Genomic DNA, 17,858 nt, shown 5'->3' with positions numbered 1-17,858 from the left:
CTGTTGATCTTAATGGTAAAGTTGTGAGTGGGGGATCGGGGAGGAGGAAATATTACAAGCTTAGTTTTTAAAGGTTGAGTTTGAGGTAGTGATGTGACATCCATGCTGATATGTCGCTTAGTAGATTTGTGATACGTGAGGAGATTGAGGGGGTGAGCTGGGGAGTGGAGAGATAGATCTAGGTGTCATCAGCATACAGGTGGTATTGGAAGCCATGGGAGGTTATCAGTTGGCCCAGGGAGGAGGTATAGAGAGAGAAAAGGAGGGGCCCAAGAACAGAACCTTGGGGTACCCCAATAGAAAGGGGAAGAGGAGCGGAGGAGGAGTAGTTGTATGTGACACTGAAAGTGTGCTGAGAAAGGTAAGAGGAGAATCAGGAGAGAGCAGAGTCACGGAGGCCAATGGAGTGGAGTTTACTGAGGAGGAGCGGGTGGTCGACTGTGTCAAAGGCAGTGGAAAGGTCAAGGAGTAGGAGTATGGAGTAATGGTCGTTGGTTTTAGCAGTTAGTAGGTCATTAGTGAGTTTTAGTAGGGCAGTTTCTGTGGAATGTTGTGGGCGGAAGCCAGACTGTCGGGGATCAAGAAGGTTGTTGTCGGTGAGGTAGCAGTTCATACGGTTGTGAACAAGGCGCTCGAGAAGCTTGGAGGCAAACGGGAGCAGGGAGATGGGTCTTAAGTTATTCAAACAGGTGGGGTCCAGAGAGGGTTTTCTGAGAATGGGGGTAACCAGTGCATGTTTGAGTGGGGAGGGAAAGGTGCCCATGGAGAGTGAGAGGTTGAAGATGTGGGTTAGAGAGTTTAGGATAGAGCAGGAAGGAGGACAGGATCAAGGGGACAGGTGGTGAAGTGGGCCTTAGAAAGGAGATCGATAACTTCCTTGGTGGTAACAGGATCAAAGGAGGAGAGTGTAGAGTTTGTTGTTGGGGCTGGTATATTGAGGAGGAAGCTTGACACTGGAGATCTCATCACGAACTGTGTCGATCTTCTTGAAGTGACTGGCAATCTCCTGTGCAGTAAGTAAGTTGGTGGGTGGAGGCAGTGGGGGGTGGAGTAAGGAATTAAGGGTAGAGAAGAGTTGACGAGGATTGGATGAGAGGGAGATGCTTTTTTCATATTTCATGTGAGAGATTTACAGCCACTTTAAAGCTGAACTCCAGGCACAAAACCTTTAATTTGCATATAATTCCCCTAAGAGACACAAAGGATATAAATCCACTTTGTGTGTACCAAATGCCTTTGAAAATCCAGCTACATGGAAACGTAGCAATGACACCATAACTGTGTAGAGAGTGGAGCAGTAGGAGGGACCCAGCAGGCCAACCATTTCTGCAGGTTGCCTGCAGAATCTACAGGGAGGACATGAATACCAGACCAGTCATCCTGCACAAGGAGAGAGAAAGCACCAGTGAAGGTCCTGCAGAGAAGAAAAATTTCACACTGGATTACTGCACAGATCAGAAGAAATATACAAAACATACCAAGATTTAAGTAGGAATGCACACAACACTTGCATTTAGACAATAATTCATTATGCCAGAGTTCAGCTTTAAAGTGATTCTAAACCTTGTCTTTTTAAATTGTATCACCCTCCTAGATAGGTGCAATGATTTGTAGAGTTAGGATAGTATAGCTGTATTTCTCTGCTGAACAGAAAGACTGTTCGGTAAATTTAGTTGGCATCCTGCTTAACAGAGTGCTGCAGTTTATTAGTCAGGACTGCTCATGATGCTCTGGTGCTGTTTGAGTTTGCCTTGAGCTCCTCCTGCCTTCTGGAAGCCACAAGAGCTATCCAGAACCTAGGTGGGAACTAAGCAAATGAACAGCATGAATATGGATACAGCTCTGGACAATTACAGGGAAGGGTGGCCCCATTGCATGCTGGGAGCTGGTATTTATATTCTGTGAACACAGGGCTCAGTGTCTTTCCAGCAGTGGATTGCACCATGCCAGGGTTGAGGCACAATTGTGCAGCTGCATGCTGTGTGTAGGGCAGCCCATTCATTTCAATAAGATGCCCTTTTTTTAAGGTCATGCTGCACTAAAAATGCATGGCATTTGCCAATGCATGGGGGTTCTATCAAGAATTAATGGCCTCCCTGTGATCTGCTAAAGAGCAGTGTGTTTGCATGTCTGGAACACATGCAATTTTGCACATGTTCCTGGCAGTACTGAACCAAGGATTCGACTGGGGTGCCTTGAGACTTAATATACATTTCAAGGGCGCCCTGACTGGAAAAAGGTTGAAAAAACTGCGCTATAGGTCAGGCCTCCCCCTGGTTTCAGAAGCTTGGAGAAATTTCTAGAAGCTAGTAGGTGGAGGCCAGAAGGTGCTGATCTGCATATATATATATATATCAGAAGGATGGGAGAAGGAAGTTGCCAGAGGAAGCTCCACTGCCCTTCATTCCACTGAGGAAGGACAGCCTGCATGCTTGGAAAGAAACTATTCCAGTGAAATGCCTGAAAGCAGTTTACCAAAAGCTACAGGACACAAGGACAGTGCGAGTACCACCCCCGGAGCCTACAAGAGAGAGGGCTGCAAGGTGCCATACCGAACAAGTTCTCCCTGGGACAGGGCTAAAAGTCTGTTCTAGAAACTCTTGCTCCGGGATCCTCTTCAAAGACAGTCAGGTGAATGGGCAGTTTCTAGCTGGGGTCTGAAGAGATTCACTTAGAAGGTACAAAGTGCTCCTTACAGGGGCTATATTACTGATCCATCAAGAAACTGATGCCATTCCAGAGGGAGTAGAAAGTCCAGGATTAATTATTTTTGTACAGAATTTAGGGAGTTGTTTCAAGTCAAGTTGGGCATCCCATATATCCCTAGACCTTATCCAAGTTGTTTACCCCTAAATAAAACAGCAAAAACAAGCCCATGGACTGGTTACTAACTCTGAATGGAAGTTGGAAAATGCATGTTGCCTGGTTGTGCAAGAAATATGGGGGACCCAATACGATTGACTCTCGAGGTAGCACTACATATGGAAGGAGGAAGAATAAACAACGTGAAATTGTTTGCAGTCCACCAGAGAATAAAGTAATACTATAACTTTACTTCGAAGTGAACACATTTGTATTTTATTTTTTTATACTATTGTGAGATGATGGTGAACAGGGTAGGAAAATGGAAGGTGGCTTTTGATTAGAGGTCAAAAGCTAGAACCCTGGTTAGGGTTCTATTTGGTCTTAATCCGGCTCTGTTCTGCTCCTATAAGGTGTACTACAGAATGTGAGAGTCAGCGTTTTAATTAAACCTGAAAAAATTGGCTAACTCCTAAACTTTGAAATATCCAAACGGCAAACTAAACAGCATATTAAAATAAAACAACCCTCAAGCTATGTTGTCACAGGAAGAATAAGTATATGGGTATATCAGTGGAATTTCTAATACAAGCTGTAGCATATAGAATCTTATGTGTCAGCTGGTACTTGCACATCTGGGTCGCTCTCAGGAGTTCAGTGAATTCAAGCATGGTACCATGATAGGTTGCCACCTGTGCAATAAGTCAATTTCCTTGCTACTAAATATTCCACGGTCAACTGTTAGTGGTATTGTAACAAAGTGGAAGCAACTGGGAACAACAGCAACTCAGCCACGAAGTGGTAGACCACGTAAAATGACAACATGGGGTCAGCACATGCTGAAGGGTGGAAGTCGCCAACTGTCTGCAGAGTCAATAGCTAAAGACCTCCAAACTTCGTGAGGCCTTCAAATTAGCACAACAGTGCGCAGAGAGGTTCATGGAATGGGTTTCCATGGCCGAGCAGCTGCATCCAAGCCTTACATCAACAAATGCAATGCAAAACACCAGATGCAGTGGGGTAAAGCATGCTGCCATGTGGAGAGCAGTGGAGACATGTTCTCTGGAGTGACAAATCATGCTTCTCTGTCTGGCAACCCGATGGACATGTCTGGATTTGGCGGATGCCAGGAAAATGGTACTTGTCTGACTGCATTGTGCCAAGTGTAATGTTTGGTGGAGGGGGGATTATGGTGTGGGGTTATTTTCAGGGGTTGTTCTTGGCCCCTTAGTTCCAGTGAAGGGAACTCTTAAGGCGTCAATATACCAAGACATTTTGGACAATTTCATGCTCCCAACTTTGTGGGAACAGTTTGGGGATGGCCCCTTCCTGTTCCAACATGACTGCACACCAGTGCACAAAGCAAGGTCCATAAAGACATGGATGAGTGAGTCTGGGGAGGAGGAACTTGACTGGCTTGATTCCTGAACTCAACCCGATAGAACACCTTTGGGATGAATAAAGCGGAGACTGCGAGCCAGGCCTTCTCGTCTGACATCAGTGCCTGACCTCACAAATGCGCTTCTGGAAGAATGGTCCCCTAGACACACTCCTAAACCTTGTGGATGGCCTTCCCAGAAGAGTTGAAGCTGTTATAGCTGCAAAGGGTGGGCCAAAACAATATTGAACCCTACAGGCTAAAACTGGGATGCTATTAAAGTTCATGTGTGTGTAAAGGCAGGTGTCCCAATACTTTTGGCAATATAGTGTAGGTGTATAGTGTTTGTGCATGTGTAGCAAAATACCTCTCTGTGTATAGTTTACTGAGATTTTGTACCAATTAGAGTTTGTATATTTCTGGGCACCTGCATTGCATATGCATTGCTAGACACATGTTTACACCAGCCCCTCCAAGCTGAGCTGGGCAGTGTTGCCCAACCCAGTCCTGAGTCATAGACAAGGCAGTTTGACTTATGCCCTATTCTTTCAGTTTACACCAACGTGTTGTATATGTGGGCGCTGGACAGATTGCTGCACGTAGAGTTAGATCCTAGAGTAACTTATTATTTATTTATTACAGGTACTTACATAGCGCTGTCAATTTACACAGCACTTTACATATATAGTACATTCACATCAGTCCCTAACCCTCAAGGGGCGTACTTAAAAATAATATCCCTTAAAGTGGGGCTGTGCCTTCACTGCAAGCCTTAATTCATAATTTTGGTCTGGGGGGCCAAAAAAGATTTACTTACCCGATACTACGCTCTTCCCCTTATACTGCTCCTCGCAGCTTCTTCTCCTCCGTGATCCTGTGGTCTAAGGTCCTGTTGTCTTCAAGACCAAAGCAGGGTCCATAGGCATACATTGGGCATGATAATGCCAAGAGACAGTCCACTGCTGGAGTGTGGGGGAGCACCATCTGCTGGGGGAGAGTAGGATCAAGTAAGTTTCTCCTCTCTCTTAGGTAAAATGATCTGTTAACCCTTGCACTGTGGGTAAAGACACACTGCAGGAGATCATTTAACATTTTTACACTTGTAGGCCCTGGGAGTGGTACTCAACAAGCTTTAGATGAATGTCAAGTTAAAAAAAGTTAAGGTGAAAGGAGACATACAATAAAAAAAATTGTGAGAAGACTTTTTTTCAGTTTGGATAGTGTAAGGGAGGGTTAAAACACCTGTTAGTTTATTTTTTGCCATCTGTGTCTCATTGGAGAGATTTACCTTCATTTCCTGTCCCATAACCAAAAATGGAAGTAAGGAAATCTCTGAAAATTAAAAAAAGAGATATAGGAAAAACTTTTTTTTCCAGTTTGTATAGATTAAGGGAGGGCTATAACCCCTGTCAGAGTTTTTTTCACCATCTGTGTCCCATTGCTGAGATTCCCCTTCACTTCCTTTCCCATAGCTAAACAGAAAGTGAGAGGAACTCAGCAAATTAAGGGAATTTCTTGGGGATTCCTAGGTCATCAGACCTAGTATCCCCATTGGAAGATTCCCCCCCCCCTATTTTGTCTCTGGGACAACCCAAAATGTGGGTTTTTACTTTACTTTCAATAATAATGGTAAACAGGACAAATAGGGTGAATCTCCTTAACGGGCACAGACAGCAATACAAACTGACAGGGGTTCTAATCCCTCTTCACTCTATCCAACACTAAAACAAGTTTTGCCTTTAGTTATATTTTAAGGGGATTCCTTGGGAACTCCCAGGTCAACAGAACTCATGCCCCCATTGGAAAATGTCCCCTGTTACTTTTCTGGGGACAACCCACACAGACTGCAATAAAAACAGATGTTCTAATCCCTCTGCACTCTATCCAAAAGTAAAAAAAAAAAAAGTTTTGCCTTTAGTTATACTTTAACTACAGAAGAGACATGCTGTAACAAACTTACCTGCCTGTTCACAGCTTTCTGGATGGTACTGTACTGGATGTACACTGAGCTTCGCATGCACAGCTTAGTTGGCAATCTAAACACACTGAAATGAATGAATCTTGTGTGTAATTGATGATTCATGTCATCACCTACTGGGCAAACAAAAGGGTGAGGACCTGACACCTAAAAGAAGAAGGGAGGGAAGATGTCAGTGGCTGGTGAGGAATCTAGTGGTCATATCACTGTAGGTGGAAGTGTCTGTATACTTTAAAAAAAACAAGCACAGCAATGTGCTCTTCAACACACTCCATGGGCACAACACCCACCAGCTGACAGCCGTTATGCACACTTTAAGGCCTCTTGCACACTGGTGCCTAAAAATGCAACATTTTTAGACATACGGCTTGGTTTGCACCTATGCTTTTTGCATTTTGATCTGTTTTATAATTTTTTTTGCATTGTGCTTTGCGTTCTTGCACGTGCATTTTTGATTCATTGTTACAGAATTTTTGCTTTTTTCAGCTTTTTAAATTTCGCACATGGGGGGGATTTACTAAAACTGGTGCGCACAGATTCTTGTGCAGCTGTGCATAGTAAGTCAGCTTCTAACTTCAGCTTGTTCAATTAAGCTTTGACAGTAAGCCCTGGTTCACATTGGATGCGACTTGCCATGCGATTTGCATGCCCTGCGACTTGCAAATTGCATGCCAAGTCTCACCCGATTGTCTGCAATTGAAGTGGTCATATCAGTGCACTCCTGACTTGGTCAGATCCACACTGATTTCAAAAGTAGTACATGCACTACTTTTGGTGCGATTTGCATAGACATCTGTATCAGATGTCTTGCAAATCGCACATGAAATCAGCAGGTCCCCCGACTTTTAAATTGTGCGACTTCACTGTAAGACGAACGATTTCAGTCTTGATGTGAATGGAGGTTAAGCCACAATTCACACTGGTGCGGTGTTGAAACTGCGCTACTTCAGCGTGATTTCAAAGCCACATATCAGTGCAATTTGCACTGCCAATGTCATTGCAGCTTGCGACTTCATATAACAAAAGTCTATTCAAGTTGTAATTAGTGCAGAAACCTTTTTCAGAATCACTGGTGGTGATATGAATGGTTCCATTGCCAGCAGTGGGGTGCAACTTGTCATGCAATTTGGAACTGTCAAATCGCATGACAAGTCACACCAGTGGCTTAAACCTGGAAGCTGATTGGCTACTATACACAGTTGCACCACATTCTGTGTGCTGCAGTTTTTGTAAATCACCCCTATGACGGTAACATATATACATTGCCGTACCTTGTGATTGCATAGTAAATTCAAGGATCATACAATTTGCTTGTATGTGCAGTCTATGTGCTGCTAATACACCTGTAGTAATCCTGTAGTACATCAAGCCCACTGCATGTGTTGGTATGCAGCATCTGAGTGCTCTTATGATTTTGCATATTTATTCATTTAAATAACATACATTCTAGAATTGTGGTAGCGCTGCACGAATCAGATGAATCAGATGAATCAGATGAATTGATTTCTGCCTAATGATGATGTCTGATTGTAAATGTGTGCTGTGCCTTTAAGAAGAGCTGAGTGCTGCCTGTCAGATCATGGCTCTGCATCAGGACCAGCCTTGTCTAGCTGAACATCGGCAGCAGCACCAGGACTGAAGCGGATGGCCATGGCTGGGCAGACACAAGGTGATGGCTGTGCTGTGCCTTCCTTTGCTTGTACTTGTCAGTCCTGAACCCTCCCCTTCTCCTAATTCTCAGGGCTGGCTTCATAGAACAGCAGCTGGAGGAAGAAGACAAGAGGGGGCCAGCTGCCACCTCCTCCAAATTTCCAAGGTAAGACCCTCCGCAATGATGACATCCATCTGTGTGTGTGAATGGGAAGAGGGGAGCCTGCAGGATCCTGGTTACTGAGGATGGGGAAAGGGTTGGGAGTCTAAGGAGTGGTGGGTCTGATTGATGGGGAGATGATTGTCATTTACTGAAAACAATCAAATCTAGTGCATTCCTCTAATGGTCTAAGAATCTGATGGGTTTTTTTAATGTAATCAGAAATACAACATGGGTGGGACCAGGAGGGGGGTGTAAAATAAATAAATCCCAACCAGAGGAAGATGCTATAGATGGATGCAAACAGCCTACTCTGCAGAATATATAGGAGGTAACTCATAGAAGCCAGGAGGAAAAAAAGTCTGCATGATGTTTGTACCAAACAAGGTGAAATCCAAGGAAATCAAATTCATCTTACAGGTATCAATGATCAAAACAGGTTGGCCTAATTTTTATTCCCTTAAAGGGGACTCATCAGGATTAAATATGGGAGTTGCCATTGCTGATTTAAAGTGCCAGCTCAGGGGTTATGAGGATTATCTTCACTACTCTACTTGTTAAGTGGCTGACCGGGAACCTGGCTGCATGGGGTTATGGGCGGTTGGAAACAACTGAACCGCATGCTTGTTGTAGATCATTGACTCCCCGACTAGTGTGGCTGACCTAGAGCTTGTACCAGTCAGCAGTCTGTGTAATCTGCCATTTCCTCTCCTGTCCTCTAATGACTACAAGCTTTTTCTAGGAGATTAAACAGGTTATTTTTGTATTGTATTACTGCTATTTATAGCTTTGATTTCTGGTTGTGAAAAACAGGCCTGGTGTTGTCTTCTAGGGAAGATGGGACACAGATGTCATTGGGAGAGCTGCTTGTTGGTGGTCTTTTCCTTACTCATATAGGCATGGGACCCCATAATATCCTTGCATGATAAATCATTTAGTTAAACGACTCCCAAACCAGAAATTAAACCTTGACCCATTCTCCAAGCTATTTTGAAAAATGATACTTTCACTGTTCTCATGTTTATAAACATATATTCAGTATCACATTATCAGTGTAACGTTGACTTGCAAAGTTATATAACTGTTTTAGGTTTAGTTTATGTTTTCAGATGGGGAGAGTTAAAAACAGGCATTTATTTATTTATTTCAGGTACTTATATAGCACCGTTAATTTACGCAGCACTTTACATATATATATATTGTACATTCACATCAGTCCCTAACCCTCAAGGGGTGTACAATCTAAGGTCCCTAACTTACATTCATACATACACATACTAGGGCCAATTTAGACAGGTGCCAGTTCACCTACCAGCATGTCTTTGGAGTGTGGGAGGAAACTGGAGTACCCGGAGGAAACCCACGCAGGCAGAGGGAGAACATACAAACTCCAAGCAGGTGGTGCCGTGGTTGGGATTCAAACCAATGACCCTAGTTCTGCCAGGTGGAATTGCTAACCATTTAGCCACTGTGCTGCCCATTTAAGCCAAATTTATACCACCGCCCCCCCAGCCACCTCCCACCATTGCAAAGGCAGCAGAACAGAGGTATAAACATGCCAATGCTGTGATGCTTTGCATTGCAGCACAACAAAAATTATCGTCTCTCTCACATTCAGTGATCAGCACCACTGCCAAACAATACACATTCAAGCGAATTGGACTGTGCCATAACCAGGAGCCAAATGCTGGACTTGTGTTTGTGGCGCAGTATTCCCATTCAAGCAGCCTGTTCGGCTGTCACAAAAAGTGGGTTTAGGAGGCAGCAGTATGACCTCCTAAATGCCTGTCAACTGTGCCTCCACTGCTCTCTGAAAAGTGATCCACTGCAGTTCGCTTTTCACAGAGTGACATGTGTGTAAACAAGCCCTAAATCTGACTCTGAAGCACATGTAAGTTATGGCAAAAGGTGACATCTCAGCTGGCCTCTAAAAACATTGTGGAAATTATATTGTATCTAGATCCCCGGTGCCAACCTGCAGCCCAGGGGCCACATGTGGCCTTTTGGTATTTGTTGTGAGATGTTGGTACTCCAGCAGTCTGCAGTTGTAATGGGAGCATTGAGTTGTAAAGGAGTTCGAAGAACAATTGAATGTTCTGAGGATTTTTATACGAATTTCCTTGAAAACGTTTGTTCTAATTTCTACTAATGTATACCCAGCTTTACATGTTCACAGTCTTACACTAACCAAACCAAACCTGTAGCATGTCCACAGTCTCTGACCATCATTTCTTCCAGTACATCTGCATTACATATACTGAACATTATGTGCAGCCCTTTAGTGTTGTCAGTGATCGGAATTAAGGTCCTCCTTTCTCTCCTAAGTTGAAAACGTTTTATCTACCTAGTGTCATGGTTACTTAACCCCTTGTGTACTGGCACTTATACCCCCTCCTGACCAGGCCAATTTTCAGCTTTCAGCGCTGTCGCATTTTGAATGACAATTCGTAGTCATGCAACACTGTACCCATATGACATTTTTGTCATTTGTTTCACACAAACATAGCTTTCTTTTGGTGGCATTTACTCGTCGCTGCATGTTTTATTTTTTGCGCTATAAACAAAAAAAAGAGTAAAAAATTTGAAAAAAAAGTTTCTATTATAAAAGTTTGCAAACAGGTAATTTTTCTCCTTCACTGATGTGCATTGATGAGGCTGCACTGATAGGCAGCACTGATGGGCACTGATAGGCAGCACTGATGAGGTGGCAAGGATAGGCAGCACTGATGGGCACTGATTGACATCACTGATAGGCAGCACTGATAGGTGGCACTGATGAGGTGGCACTGATGCTGCTGCACTGATATGCAACAATTATGGGCACTGATGGGTAGCACTGACTAACGGTACTGACTGGTGGCACTACTGGGCAGCACTGATGGGTGGCACTGCTGGGCAGCACTGATGGGTGGCACCGCTGGGCAGCACTGATAGGGGGCACTGCTGGGAACTGGTGGGTGGCACTGGTGGGTGGCACTACTAGCCAGTGATGGCCACAGGTGGGTGGCACTGATGGGCACAGGTGGTTGGCACTGCTGGGCACTTGTGAGCAGCACCGCAGGGCACGCAGAAGGATGCGTTCTGGGAGGACATCATACTGTATGATGCCCTCCCAAAACTGGACAACTGCGCTGTAGCTGTCATTCGGCTGTAGTGCAGTTGGCAAGTGGTTACAGTGGTAGTAAACTCTTCTTTAATACTTTACCTGTAGGTAAAATGAATATCTCCTAAACATGCACTGTTTAGGAGATATTAGCTCTTTTTGATAGCTGGCGCATGCGCTCTGAAAGAACGGCATACATGTGCCATTCCCTCAGAGCACTGTGCCATGGCTGGGACTCCCGCAATTGCTTTCAGCTGCTGCAGGGTGGATTGGGTCCAATAATTGCATTCCCTCTCTCCTCTGCTCCGTTCATCTGCCCTCGACAATCTGACCCCCCATTCCACCATCCCACAGCTCTGATCTCCCTGTGTGCTGCCAGCTTCTCCTTCTCTCCCTCCCACCAGTACTGACCCCTTTATTTCCTGAATAAAGTGATGGATACTGATTGCTCCTGTGTTTACTACACTTCAGTTTATGAATGAACAGGAAGCCTCTGTACAGAGCACCTCCTGTTCATTCATTCTGTAGTGCAGCTGAGGCTGAGAAATGTGTCATAATGTGCAGATGAATGTGTCCTCAATCACTTTCTCTGTCTCAAAAATGAGACAACAGGGGTCTGTTTAGACCCCTGACATTTCCCCAACCCCAACCGTCCCCCATTAAGAAAAAATGTAAAGAAATAAAAAAAAAAAAGCCGTCCTAACTATTGGCATTGTGGGTCACGGGACCTGCTTCCAGAGGAGAAGGCTATGAGGACACTGGTGACGTGTGGAAAGAGATGAGAGCGGCAATGCCCCCCTTGGTGGTGTCTGAGCCCCCCCCCTCCTTGGTGGTCAGTGCCTGTGCTTCCCCTTGGTGGTCAGTGTTTTTGCACCCCCTTGTTGATCAGTGTCTATGTCTCCCTTGGTGGTCAGTGTCTGCATCCCTCTTGGTGGTCATTGTCGGTACCACCAACTGTCAATTACTACCAAGGGGTAAAAGAAAAGAGGTAAAAAAGGGATAAAAAGATGAAATACACCTCTGTCAAGAACACTTTCAAAAACAGCAATATGCAAGGAAAAAGGTGCCAAGATTATATTGATTTAAATATTATAAAATACACAAAACAGAACATTCTGGGAGCTAGAAGAGGATTTTACTGGTGTATATGCATACACACATTGACATGCCTTTTCACAAGCTTACACAAGGTCTTTATGCAACATTTTTACTCAGCATCTTTCTGTCAACAAGATCCTGAGTTTAAATATCAGTAAAGTATGATGTCCGTGTGCAAGGGACCTGAAACTGGGAACTGAAATTTTAAAGGACAAGGGAATGATTAGGCTTATAAATATAATACTGTATGTTCCCTCCCAGACCTCACAAATAATTGTGAATAAAAAACTCACCTTCTAATGCAGAAATTGCTCTACCTCGGCCGGTAAGTCAGTAATCAGGTTTCCATAAAAAGCTAAGATATCTTCTTGCACTTGGCACATGCACTCTGTACCCTATAGGCCAGGGGTATTAAATTCAAATTCAAGGAGCTCCAGTAACTAAAATTTTCTTCTGGCTGGAGTCCAAATCTCAAGTTTATGCTATTACTTAGAAAGATTTTAGTCACTGTATGCCTATCAAAAAATGAGAAATGTACAATTTGTAACAACCTTTATCAGGTGTCCCCATCAGAGTGCCCCATTAGGTAATGTGTTCCTATCAGAGTGCCACCTTACATCAGGTATTCCTGTCAGAGCGCCCCCTAAACTCTGGTGTCACCCATCAGTATGCCCCCTTACATCATTTGTCCCTATCAGAGTGCCCCATTATGTAAGGTTCCCCAATCACAGTGAACCCTTACATAGGGTGTTCCCATCAGAGTGCCCCCTTACATAAGGTATTGCCATCAGAGTGCTCCTTTATTTCAGATGTCCCCATCACAGTGCCACCTTACATCAGGTATTCCCGTCAGTGTGCCCCATTTACATCAGTTGTGCCCATCAAAGTTCCCCTTTCCATCATATTTCCCCATCAGTGTACCCCTTTACATTGTGTGTGCCCATCAGAGTGCCCCTTTCCACAATATTCACCCATCAGAGTGCCCCCTTAACATAAAATTCCCATCAGTGTGCCCCCTATTTTATGCTAAGCGGCATGCTGATGGACACTTTATGTTGGGGGCACACTGATGGACACATTTTATGTTAAGGGGCATGCTGATGGGTACCGGAAGGCCCTGAAGCGTGCTCGGTCCCCGCGGAAGCGTTCTGGTAGTGGAACGCGGGGTTCTGGAGTAGGCAGTGCGGCTATAGCTCCCGTAGATGGTCCTGGAGATTCCCCGGACGGGGCAGAGGAAGCCGCACTCTGGGAAGTGGTGACAGGTGCAGTTAACATCTGGATGCGGTTCTCCAGATGGGTGTATCCATCTTGCAGCATCTTGACAGCTTGGGTCAGGGCCGCCAGGTGCTGGCATATGTCCTCTAGTGGTGATGGTCCTCTTCCAGACTCTGTCATGGCCGTTTGGTACTGTAATGAACCGCCTGGCGGTACCTCTAATAACCCACCGGATAGGATTCCCCAGAGCGCGGAGTCTAAGTCCCGGTCTGCTTGTTCACCAGGGCCCCTGATGGTGGGGATGGACTTGGAGCACACCGAGACCAGGTCGAGGCCCCTGAGTACACCTACCCGTGGTAGAGGGATCCGTCAGAGGTATCTGCAGGGTGAGAGCCTGATGTGAAGAGGCAGATGTGCCAGAGCAAGGTGGATGGATGAGCAGAAGTGTGGTCAGACAGTCCGAGTCGGTAGCCGCGGGAGCAGCGCAGTACAAGGCAGCGAGCAGAGAATGGTCGGGTCACATGCCAGGTCAGTAACAGGAGATCAGATCTAACAGGGGGCATCTAGGAGAGAGGTCAGGCAAGCCAGGGGTCAGAGCAGGAGAATACAGCACAGTCAGGGACAATCCGGGTCAGCAACAATCAGAATAACGAGGAATACAGGATCAGGAACACAGAGAGACCAAACTGCAATTCATGTCAGCGCAGAGCGCGAGTTCCGTCTCCGCCGTGGCCGGCCAGGACCTAGTGCCTGTATACCAGCGCGAACCGGCACCCTGCGCCTGCGTCGCATGTTGCAGCGGCTCCTGACAGATACTGATCTGGTCAGTTAATCAGTTTCAGCTGCTTTGGTGTTAATTAAATTAACAACAGGTGAACTAGATGGGCAACAATGAGATGACCCAAAAACAGGAATGGTTTTACAGGTGGAGGCCACTGACATTTTTTCCCCTAGTCATCTTTTCTGACTGTTTTTCACTAGTTTTGCATTTGACTAGGGTCAGTGTCACTATTGGTAGCATGAGGCGATACCTGGACCCTACAGAGGTTGCACAGGCAGTCCAACTCCTCTAGGATGGCACATCAACACATGCCATTGCCAGAAGGTTTGCTGTGCCTCCCAGCACAAAAGCATGGAGGAGATTCCAGGAGACAGGCAGTTACTCTAGGAGAACTGGACAGGGCTGTAGAAGGTCCATAACCCATCAGTAGGACTGGTATCTGCTCCTTTGTGCAAGGAGGAGCAGGATGAGCACTGCCAGAGCCCTACAAAATGACCTTCAGCAGGCCACTGGTGTGAATGTCTCTGACCAAACAATCAGAAACAGTCTTCATGCGGGTGGCCTGAGGGCCCATTGTCCTCTAGTGGGCCCTGTGCTCACTCCTGGGCACCATAGAGCTTGTTTGGCATATGCCATTAAACACCAGAATTGGCAGGTCTGCCACTGGCACCCTGTGCTTTCCATAGATGAGAGCAGGTTCACCCTGAGCACATGTGACAGACGTAAAAGCATCTGGGGAAGCCATGGAGAATGTTATGCTACCAGCAACAATGTTCAGCATAACCGTTTTGGTGGGTCAGTGATGGTCTGGTGAGGCATATCCATGGAGGGACGCACAGACCTCTACAGACTAGACAATGGCACCCTGACTGCCATTAGGTATCGGGATGAAATCCTTGGACCCATTGTCAGACCCTATGCTAGTGCATTGGGTCCTAGGTTCCTCCTGGTGCAAGTCAATGCCCGGCCTCATCCTTACATTCCTATTACCCAGTCCATATCAGTATAGATATCAGCATGATATTTTTCCCCATTGATATATGATGTGTTTTCAAAGTGTTCCTTTAATTTTTTTGAGCAGTATATATACTGTACATCTATATATATGTATGTGTGAGTGTATGTGTGTCAGAACCAATTATTTCATACATGAAAATGTTAAAGTATTTGTAATGCCATTTTGATTGGGGAAATCACTCAAAAGTGATGGACATCCCCTCTTAGATTTAGCAGAACAGGTGTCATCATTCAAAGATTTGTACTCTCTTCCTGTTCCAGTGATAACACATTTTGGATTTTCCTTCAATGTCAGTTTCAATTTCAATGGTTACCAGGGCATATAGAGAGAGTGGATATTTAGTAGACTGTCACCGGCACTCCATGACTTTTTTTTTACTGCTCTATTGTGAAAAAGATTGTGTCACAAGTATCATGCCAATATTCTGGGGCCTTTCCAGGTCCCTTTATTAAGAAAATATAGTGATGATGGTTGTTTTGGAATGTCTTGGAACACTGGCAGCTGTCAACTGAATTTACTGGGTTTGTTAATGGTGCCATCTGTTCTGTCATTTTTAGAATTCAAGATGGTGATGGTCAACTTATTTAAATAGCGGGCCATGGTTTCTGTTCAAAAGACGGCACATAATATTTAGTAAATGTAATGCTGCTGTCAGAGATGGGTGTGCTACAAGAGATGTGTACACATGCTACAGAAAATGGTCAGAGACTGCACACATACTACATGAGATGGCCAGAGACTGCACACGTTACAGAAGATAGCTAGAGATTCTAGACATGCTAAAGGAGATAGTAAGAGACTGCAGACATTCTACAGAAGATAGCCAGAGACTGCACACATGCTGCAGAAGATGGCCAGAGAATGCACACATTCTAAAGAAGATGGTCAGAGATTGCAGACATGATACAGGAGATGGGCAGAAACTGCAGACATGCTACAGGAGATAGTCAGAGACTGCAGACATGCTACATGAGAGAGTCAGAGACTGCAAACATGCTACATGAGAGGGTCAGAGATGGCAGACATGATACAGGAGAGGGTTTGAAACTGCAGAAATGATACAGGAGAGGGTCAGAGACTTTAAACATGCTACAGGAGATGATCAGAGACTGCTGACATGCTGTAGCAGATGGCCAGAGACTTTGAACAAGCGGCAAGTGTTGCTGAAGACTGGGGACATGCTTCAGATGACAATTATAATCTACAGATTCATTCCATGTGACAGTTAGAGATCACTGCTATTCCAGACACTTTAAAAACGAACCTTTCACATTTGTGCCCTCTACAGCCCCCTGGTTTCTGGTGTTACATTTGATATCTCTGTCTCTCAGCAATATCCATTATAAGTAGAGATGAGCGAATCGAACATGACGAAGTGGAATTCGTTCCGAAGATTTGGAAAAATTCTATTCGCGACGAATCCGAAGATTAGCAAACTTCGGATGCACGAATCTAATTTTCATATACGGCCCGTAGACGTTTCACGTCTGCCACATTCAGTCGATTTAAGACGCAAGCTCCACTTCCTGTGGTCTCTGACCGTCGATATACCTTTAAGTGTCAGCTTTGAAGCTATATTCCCTCTGGAGCACTGACACTGGTGCCCTTCCGTCAACATGCCTTTAAGTTTCAGTTTTCAACCATATTCCCCACAGAAGCCAAACTCTTGGGTATCCCAGAAGCTGCTCAGCGGGTCAGGGCAATAAAGCTCCCGGTTCGCAGGTTGTTCCGTCTTATGGATGGAAGTACGACGGTATATGATCTTCTTCGCACCCACGGCATTACCTCATAAAATTTCTGCATTGCATTTGCAATCACAACGCTGACTTCCCGGATCGCCACTCAGCCATTGGACTCTTGATAGTCGTCTCCCCACACTGCTGCTGGGGGGACTTTTTAACCTAGGCCTGTGTATGGCCTTCAATTGAAGCTGCTTCCACTCCGCCACTCTGCCATTGGACTCTTGATAGTCGTCTCCCCACGCTGCTGCTGGGGGGACTTTTTAACATAGGCCTCTGTATGGCCTTTAATTGAAGCTGCTTACGCTCCGCCTCTCTGCCATGGGCCTCTTGGGTATCCCAGAAGCTGCTCAGCGGGTCAGGGCAATAAAGCTCCCGGTTCGCAGGTTGTTCCGTCTTATGGATGGAAGTACGACGGTATATGATCTTCTTCGCACCCACGGCATCACCTCATAGAATCTCTGCATTGCATCTGCAATCACAACGCTGACTTCCCGGATCGCCACTCAGCCATTGGACTCTTGATAGTCGTCTCCCCACACTGCTGCTGGGGGGACTTTTTAACCTAGGCCTGTGTATGGCCTTCAATTGAAGCTGCTTCCGCTCCGCCACTCTGCCATTGGACTCTTGATAGTCGTCTCCCCACGCTGCTGCTGGGGGGACTTTTTAACATAGGCCTCTGTATGGCCTTTAATTGAAGCTGCTTACGCTTCGCCACTCTGCCATGGGCCCCTGTACCGCCTCCTCTTGCTGCTGCCAGGTCCAGAGTGTGTCATGGGTCCCTGTACGGCCTCCCATTGCTGCTGACTTCATCGCCAGACTCTGCCATGTGCCACTTTCAGGTCTCCTTACACTGTTGGTGGGTTCCATTTTGTGATAGGGTGCTGTATGGCCTTCCATTGCTGCTGCCTCCACCGCCACCCTGCGCCATGTGCC

General features: G+C 45.5%; 1 protein-coding gene across 1 annotated transcript in view; it reads left to right on the top strand.

Annotated features, from left to right (window-relative positions):
• Positions 1-7,721: 7,721 nt before the first annotated feature.
• ABCG4 (ATP binding cassette subfamily G member 4) overlaps positions 7,722-17,858 on the top strand; it is a 112,850-nt gene continuing 102,713 nt past the window's right edge. The window contains exon 1 of the mRNA XM_089678581.1: positions 7,722-7,974. The gene's annotated coding sequence lies outside the window, so the exon portion shown is untranslated. The remainder of the gene's footprint in view (positions 7,975-17,858) is intronic.

Source organism: Staurois parvus, unplaced genomic scaffold (assembly GCF_062004578.1).
Source record: "Staurois parvus isolate SC_StPar_1 unplaced genomic scaffold, SC_StPar_1.0 ptg000207l, whole genome shotgun sequence".
NCBI classification, from domain to species: domain Eukaryota; kingdom Metazoa; phylum Chordata; class Amphibia; order Anura; family Ranidae; genus Staurois; species Staurois parvus.
Note: the sequence above shows the minus strand (reverse complement) of the source record. Positions and strands in the feature narration are given on the sequence as shown.